This window comes from Pinus tabuliformis, chromosome 3_2 (genome assembly GCF_031772625.1).
Source record: "Pinus tabuliformis cultivar Carrire ecotype Pingquan chromosome 3_2, CPIR1, whole genome shotgun sequence".
Classification (NCBI taxonomy): domain Eukaryota; kingdom Viridiplantae; phylum Streptophyta; class Pinopsida; order Pinales; family Pinaceae; genus Pinus; species Pinus tabuliformis.
In genome coordinates, this window is record NC_142302.1 from 255522687 (window position 1) to 255539359 (window position 16673).

Here is a 16673-nt window from a genome sequence, read left to right on the forward strand (position 1 = left end):
TATGCTTCATGGGGTCTAAAAGACCATGGCAGCCACGATCATTAGGCTTAAATCTAGGTATGTCTCAGGATCCTTTTCAATATTATAATATGTATCCTCAGTCAATTCCTTTTTGGCCTCAATATTATCAATACCCACCCTAGCAGCCATGGTATTCTCAACCTAATTCAAGTTCTTCATGGTCTCAAGGTTGGCATAATCATGTTCCCCATGTTGCTCAATTTTGTCAACCTACACAACAGCAGCAGCAGTTACATCTTCCCTCTAATGTTCCCTCCAATAATCCTCCTCTTCAGCCTCAACTTCCTATTCATCCAAACCCAAATCCAAAACATAAGGGAGCTCAACAAGCACACACCCTCAACCTTCCTTCATAAAGAATTTCTACCGCAGCGTTTAATGAGATAAATATGTTATGTGGTCAGATAGTAAATGCTCCTACATCGCTCATTATTATTGAACATCTTGACAATGAGAATCCAAAATCTCAAGAAGTCAGGGATGAAACAACCCAACCATCTATGGAATATTCTCCTTCTCATTTGACTGTTACTCAGGCCTGTCAAACCAATCCTCCTTATCCAGAATGATTAGCCTTGAGTAAATGGGTCCCTCAACCAGAATTTGATCTTTTAGGAGAATTGCAGAATTTGTTTGTAAAAATACCCCTGCTTCAGGCCATGAAAGATGTACCAATTTATGCTAAAACTATAAGAGAATATTGTTCTAAGAGACCTGGGAAGAAAACAAAAGATCCGCTTACAATTCACGTTATGGGGAGGTTATCTGACATTATGCTGGGAAAGGTTATGCCTATAAAATATGGGGATCCTGGGAACCCAATTCTAACAGTTCATATTAATGGGGTAGATATTTCGAACATTCTGGTAGACTTGGGTGCTACAATTAATGTAATTACTTCTAAAACCATGCTTACACTGGGATTGCATGATCTTAAGCCAACCCCTATAGTCTTAGAATTAGCTGACAGATCTACAATCAGACCGATAGGGAAATTGGAAGACATAACAATTTCAGTGGATTCTTGGCACTATCCTGTTGACCTCCTAGTCTTACATATGTAGTCCCCAACTGGTGGTCATCCCCTTATTTTAGGACGGTTGTGGATTGCAATTGTTGACACCTATATTGGATTTCGATCAGGGAACATGACAATTTCTAATGGGGAAAATACGAAAAATCTTATTCTCTATCCCCCTACTGAACCAAGCTCACAGAAAAAGCCAAAGCAAGACTCTTTATTTTTGGATGGGATTGAAACTAAACAGCAGGAACTCCAGCCAGTGCTTACTATGGGGAAGGCCCTTTGCTTTAAGAATGAGACAGAGAATGATACTATTAGCACTTTTATTAGCAGTCATCATGCTATTGCAGATCCAAATCGACAGTTTTTGGAATCAGTCATGAGCAGTGAAACATAGGAAACTATTGGATTTGAAACTAAAGGTGAGGACATTCTTGTAACAGTGCTTTCTAACCAACATACCAGTGGAGATTGAGCTAGGAAATACATTGAATATCAACCCAAATATTTCACCATCCCAGACTAAACAGCTCTTAAAGATCCTTCAAGAACAGAAATAAGCTTTCGCTTGGGATTATACTGATATGAAAGGTATCCCTACCAATTTGTGTACTCATCATATCTACATTAAAGAAGATTGTCAACTCGTGAGACAACATCAAAGAAGGATGAACCCTACCTTGAAGAACATTCTCAAAGAGGAGCTTCAGAAGTTATTGGATGCATGATTTATTTACCCAATCTCAGACAGCCAGTGGTTATTGTTTTGGGAAGTTTTAGTGTCTATAGATAAATGCTTAAACCCCTAGACTAGTAGCTAAGTCAAGAACAACAGTGCAAATAATTCTCTACTTTTTCTATGACCAATAGATTAAATAAGAGGTAAAGAAGCCTACCTGAAGCTTTTGCTTACTCCTTATCTCCCTTGACCAATTCTATCGCTCCTTTCCATACTTAATCTGATTAAAGAGTACCTACACACAGACAAAAGACAAAAACCAATCAAAGCGTATGATAATGATCTATTGATTAAACATAGCATGGAATCAAGTACATAGTACACATATGAAGGCATCAATGAATAACACAAGGATATGGAAAAAGCTTTGAACACTTTATTAGTAAAAGGAAGAGTTACAACCCAATTTGCTTGATTCAGCATCACTCCTCTAGTTCAATCCCATCCTCTCCTCATAACAACCAAGACATTTTGACGTCATTACAATACTTTAAATCAACTCAAGTATCATACTAACAGCATCTCCCTATAATTCAATGATTTCCAGCCCCTAATCACTTAGATGAGTGGCCTTTTCATAGGTGAATGAAGGAAGTTATGCCATAAATGGTGATAATGAATGCCCTCCCAAACATAGGATTTAGTTCCATGGATGAAGGGATAAAGGGATTGATGTTCCTTAACTCCCTACCTCATCCAAATTCGAGCTCAAAGGAGTAGATAAACTTGGGAAACTTCTAGATGCATCCAATGGATAAAAATATTCGCAAACCCCAATGTAATTTCGCTCAAATTCGCCCAACGCAAGCTAGAGAGGGCTCAAGTGCGCTACATAGCACCCTAGCAGAATATTGGACTGCACTTCAATGCACCCTAATGAAGGCCTGCCTACGCTAATCTTTCTAGAGGAAATTTTTGGATGATTTCAGTCATGGAACTTCTTGGGAAGCTAGGCATTCTGATGGTTGACTTCTTTATGGCATGTAACAACTAAATTAGGGTTTGATGGGCGCTAATGGTACTGATCTGTAGGTTGGGATTGATGTGACCAAATGGATCTGTAACAGTTTCCCCCTAAAGCATAAAGTCATAAATATGTATGTCGAGTGAAATGCTTTATCATGTGGAGAGGAGGTTTCAAAGTGGAAGGTGACCTACATTAATTACAATACATATATCATGATAATTTGATTTTTCCTCATGAACGTTTTGAGGGAAGGTATACCCATGCTCAGCTTATAAATTTTCATTACGTGTACAAATATAGTCATTTATAGATATAGACCCATGAATGGATGACCATGAATGTAAGGCCATTGTACATTTGATTTAGTACTCTTGAAAATATCACAACCAAGATGGATGAAACTAGATCCAGGGTCTTCAATCTAGTTCAATCTCTCGCTCAAGTATAAGTCTAACCATGTGAATAGATGATCTGAAGTCGAACATGGGAAGGAATCATCTGATTACCAGCCAATGATGTAAGTCGTTAACAAACGCGAGAGGAATCGCCGATAATGATAATGACCCTCAAGGTACTACAGTACATTTTTCATGGTGTGAATAAATGATTTGATGCCAAACACCATACAAAGTCTTTCGGTTGAAGGCCAGTGATGTCAACCTATCGCCAGAAGCGAGAAAGCTACCATTGATGTATGCAAGCCTCAAGGTACTGAAGGGGTGTTTCTAAGTCAACTTCTTGGATAATGTGCTGATGTCGACAAAAAGCAACTCGTTGCAAGAGGGCCTTGATGTATCCCACATCAACGACACGAAACGAGGTAAACGATTTTGGAGATGAAAAATTGATTGATGACAGAAGGTTCAGGAATGGCGATCATGAAAATGAAGGATTATGATGTTGCAAAGGACGAATTTTGAACTAAATGACTTCTCTTGAACATGTCGGCGACACTAAGATGAATTGGTAGCATTGACCCAAAACAAAGTAATGGATGGTATGATAGACCAACGGTGTGATAATCATCAAGCTGAATGACCCAACCCACATAGTCACGGTGACGAGGTGAAAGTGTCATGTTCAAGAGCGACTTGCTATCATAAAGTGTTTTCCCCTTTTTCTAATTTTCCTGAGTCATTGCTGACCAGTACCTCTTTATTTCTATCAATATTGAGGAGGATAACATATGCTTGTTGTATAATTGCACCATTCGGGTGAATCCATCACTATTTGATGCTTTAATGCGTCTAACGAAGGTGAAGCTCGGTCCTTTCCATATTTAGAGAGTTTGAAATGGGACAAAAAGAAAACTCTGCAAGTTCTTTTTCGTAAAATAAACTCTCAAGTCTGAAAAAGCATAAAATAATACAAGAGAGATATCATTTCCAATCCTTTAATGAGCTAGAAAAGACAAGCACTCAACAATATTTTCATGTTTTTAGAGTCTGAAAAGAGCTTAAAGAGGACTCCAAGGGGGTTCCTTTTTCATTATTAATAGAGCTCGAAAAAGAGATAGAAGTTTGCTTTGTGGTCAAAGATGTTCAATTTACATTTGAGCACATCAAATTCTGCATTTCAATTGTTAAACCTACTCAACACCATCAAAATAGATTAAAAATACCTGTTTCATGCATAAAATGAATAAAAACTAATGTTTACTCAATTAATGTGCAAGAAATAAACATAAAAACAAGTTTTACCATTCATTTTTACCATTTCACATTTACCCTTTGATTTTGGTGCTTTGGAGCAGTTTTTACCTTGAAGTTCACCAGCTGATTGCAGAGGATTTAGTGGACCATTCCTCGTGCCATCCAGACCAGGTAGGAGCTATCTCTATTCTCTTTCATTTCATTCCATTCATTTTCAGTTTCAAGCAAAAAAATTGAGTTTTTGAGGCCCCTAGGGTTTCAATTTTGAACTCTAGGATCAGCGCACCCTTTCATCGTCGAAAGGTGTGTTGCACTACACACACATAGAATGTTGCATGCATTGCAACACACTATCTCTAAGGCAAGGCTGCGCTGGGCGCAAAACCCAACTTATCATAGCTATTTTCTCCAAGATTTTCCTCTATTTTTTGCAAGAAATGGATCCTAATTTGTCTAATGGTTGTACTGCAAACATTCATCGGATCAAAATGGTGATTATATGGAGAGAACGGGAGCACGAAGAACAAGATATGGTTTCCCTAAATAGTCAAGGTACGGTTGAGGCCCTAAAGAATTGCAGGTTACTCAAGTATTTCTGACTATCTAACATGTGGCAGCAGATTGAGCTTTTACAGTTCCTTATTCATTCATGGGATCCTACTGATCAGGCCTTTGACTTTAGGGACAAAGTGATCCCATTCACCATCGATGACATCTACTTTCTTACTAGACTATCGAGGTAGGGTGCCCCCATCTCACTATCTGGATTTGCCAAAGGAGGTGAATCAGTGAGAGACTACATATGACAGTTCTATCTAGAAGGTGCATAGCCTAGCATAGACGGAAAGATTAACATCAAGGATGTTAGTGATTTACCATTGAGGACAATCCTCTTTACCATTGTCAAATTCACTGGTAGTCTGACACTACACTTGGCAAACAGATCATACATGCAGTATGCTTTAGAGTGTTTAGAGCCAAAAGTGTTCAACTGGTGCGAGGAAGTACTTCATCTGCGAAGGAACAACTGATCAAGGTGAAAAGTGGAAAGACAAAGAACTTTGGCTATAGTTCAATCCTGATTTCTTTCACCTTGGAGAGAATTCCACTTATGCAACCACAACTTGTTTCATTGGCTGTATCTAGACCTAGGGATCCACGGATGTAGAAATGGGTAGATCTTATGGCTATGCATGATGGTTAATTATTGATCTCATTTACCCCTGTGTTCTTTAAGTGGTTTGATCGACAAGATATGGCCATCCCAGAGTATCCATATTCAGGAATGGATTTCCATGGAGATTCAGACTTGATCTTACCAGTTGGAGCACAGCGGGGTGCTATAGGTAAATTGTTTGACCAAAGTGTTTTTTGATTTTAAAGTTTCTACCTTTTTTTTGTTTTTTTTATTAACTCCAAGACTAAACAAAATCAATTTTTATGTATGCAGATGTTGGACTTGTTCGACCTGTGGGACACCAACGAGAGGCAGGTGGACTAGTACAGAGACCTATTGGGAGAGCAGTTCTCTGAGACTTAGATTTAGCTGAGACATTGGCTGAGCTACAAGACCACATAGAGGGTTTGACCCTAGGCATTCTGGATGTCCGGATCAAGGAGATGTCTATGCGACTGCAGCGCCACACCATTGGTGTGTCAACTCGTTGGATGAGACTTTTATGCATGATATCATAGGTTGTGACCTGTTACCATGAGCACCACTGGTTTACTTAGATGTTTTCTACATATATTTTGAATTTTTAGGTCAGATGACCGATTTTTGTCTTGGACACAAACTGTTTGTAAAACTTTTAAAACAACTATCTATTTTACTTTCAGAGTTGTATTATGGTTATGTGATGCAATTATTTTCAACTAATGATGTGAATTGAAAATATTTACTTTACATATGTCGCACATGTCTATTTAACACATAATTCGCTAGAGAATCAGTTAATGTGTTCAGATTTCTGGAAATATGCTGATATTGAATAAACTCAAAATACCTTTCCAAAATACTAACTCTAAGGAACATGTGATGAATTGTTGGGTTTCGAACAGTATAAACACGAGTAATTTGTAGTACAATGAGTTGTGAGTCTAGCCTAATGATGATTCGGCGTATGCTAAGTGAAATGGCATCAGAGAGTAGTTCAATCAACACGTTATACTTAGTGATATTATTCGTTGATTTACCAACACAAATCCCTCTAAAACTCACTAGCTTGCTGCTTGGAACGAAAATGGCCCATGTTGCAGAGGATAGATTATGCATACTATGACTAGCCCCATCGGCATAACCAACAAATAGTTTCGAAAAGTTTGACATCTGCAACAAATGCAAAGTGGATTACTTAACCAAATAAGAACTCTAAAAGAAACACACACACACACACACATGCAATCAAAGCATATATACAGTGAGTTTTACAATACTTAACTAAGAATAGTAACATTTAAGGTACAACCCATTTCGGGGCTGCGACAATGGAATCCCATCACATTCCACTAACTCGTAGGCACCTTTCGTCAAAACACGCTTAACAATATAAGGGCCCATCCATAGTGGTTCAAATTTTCCCACTTCAAGTTTATGTGACTCCTAATCGTAAAGCAAGACCAGGTCACCTTCTAAGAAGATATGAGGCTTGACATTTTTATCATATTGCACCTTAATACGTTTCTTATGTGCTTCGTTAGCCAATGCAGGATCATGATGGGTTTCATCCAAATGGATAAACTCCAAGAAAAGCGCTTCTTCTTCAGAAGTGTCAGGTAGCAGGTCAATCACGAGTTTGAGAGACGAAATTTCACATTCGATTGGTAAGACTACTTCCAAACCATACACCAACTAAAAGGGTGTAAATCTGGTTTCATTTCTCACTAAGGTTCAATATGCCCATAGAGACGAGTACAGGATTAAATGCAAATTTCTTTTATGAAATCCAATCATTCTTTACAACATGTGCTTAAGGACTTTGTTGATAGCCTCAACTTGTCCATTAGCTTGTGGGTAGTATGGAGTAGGACTATCATGTGACAGTCCTAACTTGGTGGTCAACTCAACCATCATGTGATTGTGAAAATGCGATCCATGATCTATAACTATGGCTTGTGGTACACCAAACCTGGCAACCACGTGGTTGAAGAAAATTAAAGCAGTCGTTTCGCCACTATTGTTCAATGTTGGCATCGCCTAAGCCCATTTGGTAAGATAGTCAATGACGATGATAATATACCCATGCCCCCCGGCCGAGGTGGGGTTACATGTCATAAAGTCAATGCCCCATTTGGCGAATGGGCCAATAGCAACGACTGGATGTAGTCATGCAGGTGGTAATCTAGTTTTTCGGTCAAATATCTGGCAAGCATGGCAATTTCTAACAACAATAATGCAATCTTTGAATATGGTCAGCCAGAAGTAACTAGCATGGAGAATTCTCTACGTGGTAGTGTAACCAGATAAATGTCCACCACAAGCACCTGAATGACATTCATTCAAAAGTTTTCGGCTTCCTCATGAGTGAGGCACCTACGTAAAATTGTTTGGACACCATGATGATAAAATGTATCACCAATGATCAGATAATCTTTGGCTTGGTATCGGGTATGTCGTTGTTCAGAGCGAGAGGTATTAGGCTGAAAAGCTTGGGTCTAAAGATAGACAAGTCTATCTCCATACCATGGATCACTTGACGAGATAAGAAACAGAGACTCATCCAAGATTGATGCTTCTTATGTTGAATCATTGGAGGATGAGGGAAGATCACAAAGTAAGTCAGCGAAGATAAGAGATTTCTTTGATTTAGATTTAATGAATTCCAAATCAAACTACTACAAAATAACTATCCATTTGGAATATTTCCCCCCCAACAATTGACGTGACAAAATGTATGTCATAGGGTTGCAATCCGATATAATGATAGTTTTATGGAGGAGGATGTAATGACGAAATCTCTAGACAAATTGAATGGCTACCAAAGCTAACTTTTTGACATAGGAATACTTACTTTCCATATCATTGAGATTATGACTCAAGTAATAAATAGGATGTTCAATTCCACTTTCTTCTTGGACTAAAACCATGCCAATGGTTGTATCTGCAGCGATGAGATACAAGTAATAGTCTTTTTGATAGTTTGGGGCATACATTAATGATGCTCTAATCAGGGAATCTTTAAGAGCATCAAAGGAAACTTGCACAACCTGATCCAAGTGGAAGGGTACCCCTTTCTTCAATAGGCACATAAAACCTTTAGCCAACTCAGCATAGTTTGGAATGAATCTCCTCAGAAAGTTTGCCTTCCCTTGAAGTCTCTGTAACTGTAACAAGTTTGAAGGTGGAGGCAAGTCAAGGATTTCCTAAACCTTAATTGGATCGATTTGAATTACATCCTTTGAGACAACGAATCCAAGTAATCAACCAAAGAAAACACAAAACACACACTTGTGTGGATTGATTCTTATCTTGTAGTGTCAACACCGTAAAAATATTGCTCTCAAATGTTGTGAGTGATCAGTCTGCTTTCGTGAATGACCAAGTAAATCATCAATATAAGGTTTAACAATGTGCTTTATGTCATGGAAGGCATAATTCATTGCCCTCTTAAATGTATCCCTTGCATTCTTCAAACCAAAAGGTAACTTTCGATAGGTGAATGTGCCCCACAGACAAATAAAAGCTGTTTTGGATTGGTCCTATGGGTGGATATTAATTTGATTGTAGCCAGAAAATCCATCCATGAATGAAAAGATTTCACATCCGGCACATTCATCAATAATCTGGTTGATAAAAGGTGTAGGATAATTGTCTTTTGGACATGCTTGATTTACATCCCTATAATCGACACACACTTGGATTGTCCCTTGTTTTTTCATAATTGGAATAATGTTAGATACCCAGTCAGTAAGAGGTACAGGGAAAATGAAGCCAACATGCAAAATTTTTTCAATCTCTGCTTTAATGGCAATGGACTTCTTAGGATGAATAGGTCGACGCAGATGTCGTATTGGTTTGACATCAGGGTACATTTTAATCTCATGTTCAACAATGCTTGAGTGAATTCCTGGCATCTCCTCATAAGACCATGCAAATATATCTCTAAATTCATGAAATAGAGCATGGTAATTATCAAGTTCCAATGGAGAACAAGATTTTCCGACATGAATGTTTCCTACAATGTTAGGCTTGGTCGAAATGTTTATAGAAATTGTTTCTTCCATGTTTAACAAATTACGCTCAGAATCTACAGTATCTATTTTAACAGAATTTGACAAAAAATCAGCAATTGATGGGTGGTTGAGTTCACTGGAAAATTATTCAATGTCCTCTGGAAGATGGGAACGATGATGATAATATTCCCACGGTTCCTCTCCTATCATCATTGATTGGATGATTCCTTCATCCGTAGAATGTATATGTGAAAAAGGATTTGAAGATGTACCATATTCTAAGGACCTATCTACCCATACAAAAGTTGAGTGTGGATTTGGGTTTACCACACAAGCCCAAAAGATTGATTGCTATGACGATTCAATGGGGCTTAACGACAACACTTCCATGTTACTATCATCTTCAAATTGGTTGGAAATCCTCCCTAAATCAGATGAGGTGGAGGAAATCATGTTGCAAGTCTCTACTCTTGCCACTTCCGCCAAATCAAATGGTGACAGGAGGGTAAAAGTACCCATTAGGGAAGGATTTTTAAAGGGACCTACTCCAACACTTTGAAGTGACAGCAGGGGTTCGTGTACTAACAGAATGCTTCCCGTATCCTGTAAACTATTGGCAAATAAGTTTAGTTGATCAATGACTGTGATTCCACCCTTAAAAGGGAATGCAATAGTACGAAAGTACGTGGAAACCACAACAACCATAGCATATACCCAAGGCCTTCCTAGTAAAATGTTGTAATCAAGGGGTCCGTGGACTACCTCAACTTCAATAGTAATCGTTTTTCCCCCAAGTTAGATTTGCAGGTCACTCAAAATCCCACATGGAGTATATGTTCTTCCATCAAAATCTTTCAACATGGTTGGTGATCGTGATAACGACGGAGAACCAAGTGTTATCCAACAGCTCATGGATATAATGCAAGTAGATGCCCCCTTGTCAAAAATAGTTCGGTCAACATTCTTATTGAGAGCTTTTACTTGGATTAGGAAATGTAATTTCACTGGTAACTATGGTGAATATCCCGCATGGTTAAAAGCCACAAGATTTGAAACCGTAGGATCCATTCCGCCTATTGATGAGAGTAATGCCTATTTCTAGGAGGGACATTTTTGCAACACCTTGATTGTTGACATAGCGGAAGGTGATTGAGCAAGATCTTCTACTATGTTATAGTTTTGAGCTACTCGAGCCCGAGGGTTGAATGTCGATTTGTGCACAACTCCCTTTGGTGGTTTTATTGTCAATTTAGATACAATGGGTGGAACAACTTCAGATGAGGTCAAGGTCGAAGGATTAGGTTGATCAGTGGCCTGATTATTCAACGACGGTGGATTTCCATAATCTTTGTTTCTTGTTGACACCAAAGCTTCGGTTTGTGGCTTTGTGATGGATAACATGAGTACTTGGGTTGTGGAAGCATGGTCTGTTGCAACCAAATGTGTCTCCAGGGTTGGAAACGAATCAGTCAACACTACCAATGTGTTTGAATTCTTTAAAAGTTTAGATACCTCAGAGCGATGTGGACAATCTCTTGTATAATGCTCGTCATTACATATTAGACATGGATAGAACAGTGTGATAGAAGGAGACCACCTCTCAAGGAGAGGTATCAACTTCAATTCAAAGAAACCATGCAGCTAAAGATGGAGGTTTGGAAGTTGAGGAAGCAAGTATCTCAACTAAAAAAGGAGGTAAAGAAATATAAATGGAAGGTTGTAAGGCCCAAGTTCAAGGTCTCCTTAGCAGCTATATAGACATAAGATGTTCCCACAACTTCTGCTACTACACAGACTGGTCCTGTAGAATAGTTTCTTGAGGCTCGATAATTCTTCCTATTGGCCAAAATTCAAAGATGGCAATCTGTCATGAATGAGCGAAAGAAGGAGACAACAAGGGTTTGAGAGCAGGCCGCCGCAATTGTCACTGAGTATGTAGACCAACTGGACAAAGAAAAGTAGAGGCAAGAGAAACAATAGAGAAAGATAAGGGATTTAGAAGGGCATATAGAGGTGTTGAAGGCAGATAAGGAACAAATGTTTACCCTAGCACAACAGGTAATGGTCTATCAGCCTCTTGTCCATAGTTATGCTTTCTTTCTTCATGAGCAGTTCTTTTTATTCTACCTAGAAAGAATCTATAAGGAGATCAGCCATGATATCGAAGACTCGATATAATTCCTTCGTATTATAAGAATCCATGATATTGTGAACCAACACCTGATATGTGAGCTCTACATGCATGGTCATTTCTTGAGGAATGATGAGAGCTTTAACCAGGTTTCATTTGTGGGAAATGTTCACCTGAGAGCCTTTACCTCCTACATCATTAACCAGGTTAAATGAAGGAAGGCTTGTGATACTTTTAAAGGGAATCAAACTACAAAGCCACTGATGATAACGAGGGAGAATGATCAATTAGTGATTATTTATAAAACTAAATCCACCTTTCAACAGATTGTTGGATCTAAGGAACGAATGCTGGCAACATAGAGATGGTGTACTGACCTCTGTGTTAGACAGATAGTCACTTTAAAGGACGAAGCCCTTGACAGTTGTCAAAGGAGATGGATAATGTGGTCCTCAGCTGTCAGAAATTGGGAACCTTTTGGAGCACACAATTTTACACAAGAATTAGAAAGGGTGCCCTGTTTTGTTGCATGCATTCAGACTTGTGGGGTCCAGTGGATGGGGCTGAGATTTCAATTTCCCCACATTTGGTTGCTAGCATAACATTACACTCCAACATACAACGTAAACAATTATTGGTGGAAGAATTTCCTTATGATAGAAGGATATAAACCTCTAGGGACAGAGATGGCCTAGGAATATGACCTTACTCAACTTCATGCTGACCAAAGCTGATCCAACCCAAATCTTAAGAGACAACGAGCTGCGTGAAGGCATGCAGAAAGACCAGTTGGGGGGAGATGTTGGGTGCCAAATCTTCATACTTTTTCCCTCCATTTTCACTCTCTCTCTCACTCTTTTTTTATCATTTATATTCACTAATCGTTCTAAATGCACAAGGTAAACCCTCTTCCATTGTCTTCCTGGAATATTTAATTAATGAAGTAATACTCATGGATATTTTACTTATGCGAGTTACTAATCTTGACATTTCCGTAGATCTGGTGGTCAAAGGTTATGGGTGCAAATCACAGAAGCGATTCCGAGTTTCCAACACCATATCGGCAAGCACTGTAACAGCATAAAAAATTTCAAGCCTATTCCAGACGTTTCTTGTCTTTGTCTCGGCAACTAGTTGCCCATTTCAACGATTGTATAATGATAGACATTGACTGCCATATGGAGAGACAGTTTTCTTTGTGTATGGTATAAGAAGGGTTTCAATGTTGTGAATCGAGGTTAGCCGTGCAAGAGATTGAGATTGTAACAAAATACTGATTAATTAATTGAATGCAAGTTATTTTGTTGTTCTCTCTATAAGTTGTGAATCCACTACAACCTTAGTCAAGGAGTTGGGCCCACTCTTCTGATCAAGTGTTGCGTTATTTATGTATGTTGTTATTTCATTTGTGTTGGTTTATTTTGATTGTTGTTATAGTACTTTAATTAATTGTTGTGAATGATTTTTATAGTTCTACAATTTATTCTTATTTACTGTCATAGTGGTTCTTTCATTAACTAAGTTATTGAATCTAATATTGGTGATTGATTGTGTCATTGCTACCTGCATATATTTTGCATGTTACCTTGAAATAATGTATGCACCCAAATTGATGAAATAAATGTGTAAAAGGGTTGAATAGGTATGTTGGCATTATGATTCTGGTATGGCTCTATGTTACAGGTGTTGTACTTGATGGCAACTCTCTTAAGTGGCAATGCTCTGTTCAAGCTCTCAAAATGTTGGAAATTAAGAGGTACACAGGTGAATGGTTCAAAAGGTGCGGACCCGCAGGTACGTCGGCCAGGAAGTGCGTACATACCCGCAGGTACACCATGTAAAAGGTGTGGACCCCAGTTCACTCACTTCAAGGTAGAGAAGTGCGCTCACATGGGGTTTCTTATGTTTGGCCCGTGGTATTTAGCCTGCCGTTCTTGTTTCTATGGTTTTGGCCCGTGGTATAGGATCTAATTTAGCCCCGGTTTGGATCCCTTGTATTGGTTATTGATGGTTTTGTCCCATGGTGTGAATGAGGGCTTGACTATAAATAGGGAAGGAGATCACTTGGCTAATGTACCTTTTTTCAAATTGAATATCTTAAGATCTGAAATATTGGGTTATCGTTTTAAAAGCTTTATCTATATAAAAGTGAAGTTGAAAGTGAATCTATGAAGTGTGATCTCTCGGGCGCATGATCAGATCTGGGCATCTGACTATCAGTGGTACACTGGTGGACTGCCAATTTGGCCCTAATCAGAGGTTCGCAGGTAATTAACTGTGCAAGTGCGGAGGTATGCAAAGCAGAAGAAGGCGCAGTGCGTGGGTATGTAGAGCAGAAGAAGGCGCAGTGCGTGGGTACGCAGAGTAGAAGAAGGCGCAGTGTGTGGGTACGCAGAGAAGAAGAAGGCGCAGTGCGTGGGTATGCAGCGCGATAGAAGGTTTAGGTGCGGAGGCACGGTAAAGATACGCGGCGTGACAGAAGCTACAAGTGCGGAGCTACAGTAGAGGTACGCAACGCGATAGAAGACGCAGGTGCGGAGCTACAGTATATGTACGCGGCGCGATAGAAGGTGCAGGTGCGTAGATACGCAGTGCAACAGAAGGCTCTCTGCGGGTATACGCAGGGGAGCAGAAGGTGAAGTGCGGAGCCACGCAGGCTAGATAAAGAAAAACTGTGGATCTGTCTTAAGACTTTTGTTGGCTGAATTTTTCTGTTGATAAGGTGTTCTGGGTTTAGTTTACTATTATTGTTGATCTGGTTACTGCAGTTGACTGTGTGATTTACATGTACTTGATGATCATTTGATGTTCATGGATCCAGTTTGAAAATTTATGAAAAGTGGTCCTTGAAAGAAAAGAAGTAGGGGGTTGTAGCTCCCTTCCAGAAGAGATTGGAAAACGAGAGAGAGTTGTAGCTCTCTGCAGGTTGCAGCCTGCGTACTGGTAAAGGACTGCACCAGTACAAAATCATTGTAAAAGGAGTTTCTAATTTGAAAGAAGATAGAGACATATTGCAGCAGGTGGTTTTCACCCACATTGGGTTTCCACCTTATATCTGGTGTTCTTTGGTGTGTCTATCTGTTTTTCTTGTTCATGCTCATTATTTTATGGTACTGACATGAAAAAATAATTCAAAGTATAAATAAGGAAGATTTATTAAAAGAACTTGATAATACTGATTCACCCCCCCCCCCAGTATTATTTCCAACAATTGGTATCAGAGTAGGTCCTTCAGAGAAGCTTGATCGCTTGAAGGAAGATCATTCATCATGAGCAACTACGAGAGGGAAGCATCAATCAGGCCACCAATTTTTGATGGGACAAACTTCAATTATTGGAAGGTAAGAGTTACTGCCTATCTTCAATCTCTTGGTACAGAAGTTTGGGATATCATAGATATAGGCTACACTTTTCCTTCAGCTACTCCTACAGATCTGGTCGAGAAGAAGAAATATGAAACAAATGCTAAAGCAGTCAATACTCTGCTGGGATGCTTATCTCAAACAGAATTCGTGAAGGTTATGCAATATAAATCCGCAAAGGAAATATGGGACAAAATTGTCTTGAGCTACGAAGGAGATGAACAGGTAAAGCGTGCTAAACTTCAAACCCTCAGGATTCAGTATGAGAATCTCAGAATGTATAATGATGAAAGTGTGGCTAACTATTTCCTTCGGGTAGACGAGATTGTTAATTGCATGAAAAACTTGGGTGAAGAAATAAAAGAGGCTATTGTGGTTGAAAAAGTTTTAAGATCACTGTCCCCCAAGTTTGAATCTAAAGTGTCTGCAATAGAAGAAAATGAAAATCTATGAACTCTTACTATGTCTCAGCTACACGGAATTCTAACTGCTTATGAAATGAGAAAAGGAGGTCCATCATACAGGAGAGAAGCTGCTTTCAAGGCTTCAGGCAAAGGAGACTACTATGAAGCAAGTCACGCGCCAGAAGAAGAAGAAGAATCAAATTTTGTCAGAAATATTCAACGGGGTACTGGGAGGTTCAGAGGTAAGTTACCTTTTAAATGTTTTGCTTTTGGAAGAGTAGGTCATTATGCTGCGAAATGTCCTCATAAGGATAAGATTGACAAAGGAAAGGAACCTGCTAGATGGAGCAAGAAACAGAATGCAAATAAAAAAAGCTACTACACTCATGAAGATAGTGATGGTCTATCAAATAGTGATGAAGATAAACGAGGTAATGACTATAAACTTTTAATGGCATTTGAAGATGATGATTACATGGATGCTATAGATGTGGATAGCTTTCATGAAGAAATTTCTAGACTCAAGACATGTATAGAAGAAAAGAATATGATCATTGATACTCTACAATTTCAAATTGATGAAAAAGAAAAATATCTTGAAAAGTTAGAAGGTGAAATTGTTGGTCTTAGAAAAGAGATTGAGAAAACAAAGGCTATTAATCTTAAGTTTGTCAAAGGATCTGAAACTCTGGATGAGATCATCAATGTACAGCGTTCTCCACTAAACAAGACAAGTCTGGGGTATAATGGAGAAACTTCTCAAGCATCCACCCCAAAGAGTTATCTTGATGTAGCAAGAAGGAATGAGCAAAAGCACAATGGAGATCACCAGGTAAAGCAGGGATGAATTACATCAAGAACAAACAAAGACTATCAGGTAAACCAGGGGCAATCCAACTTAAGGATGAACAAAAGCTACAACCAGCCACAGGTAAAATCCTCTCAATTTGCTTCAAGAATGAATGATAATAGAAATTACAATCATTTGGCCGGAAGATTTGATAACCGCAGAAGTTTCTTCAATGGACAATGCTTCTCTTGCCATAACTTTGGTCACAAAGCAGCTCAATGTGTTGCATATAAAACAATCATGACTAGAGAAGCTCAAAAACAAAAAAGTGTGACCGGGATTACAAAAAGGACCTATAACAACTTTTCGGCTCTTGAAAATGAAGTTGAATTTTCTATTTGCAATAACTTT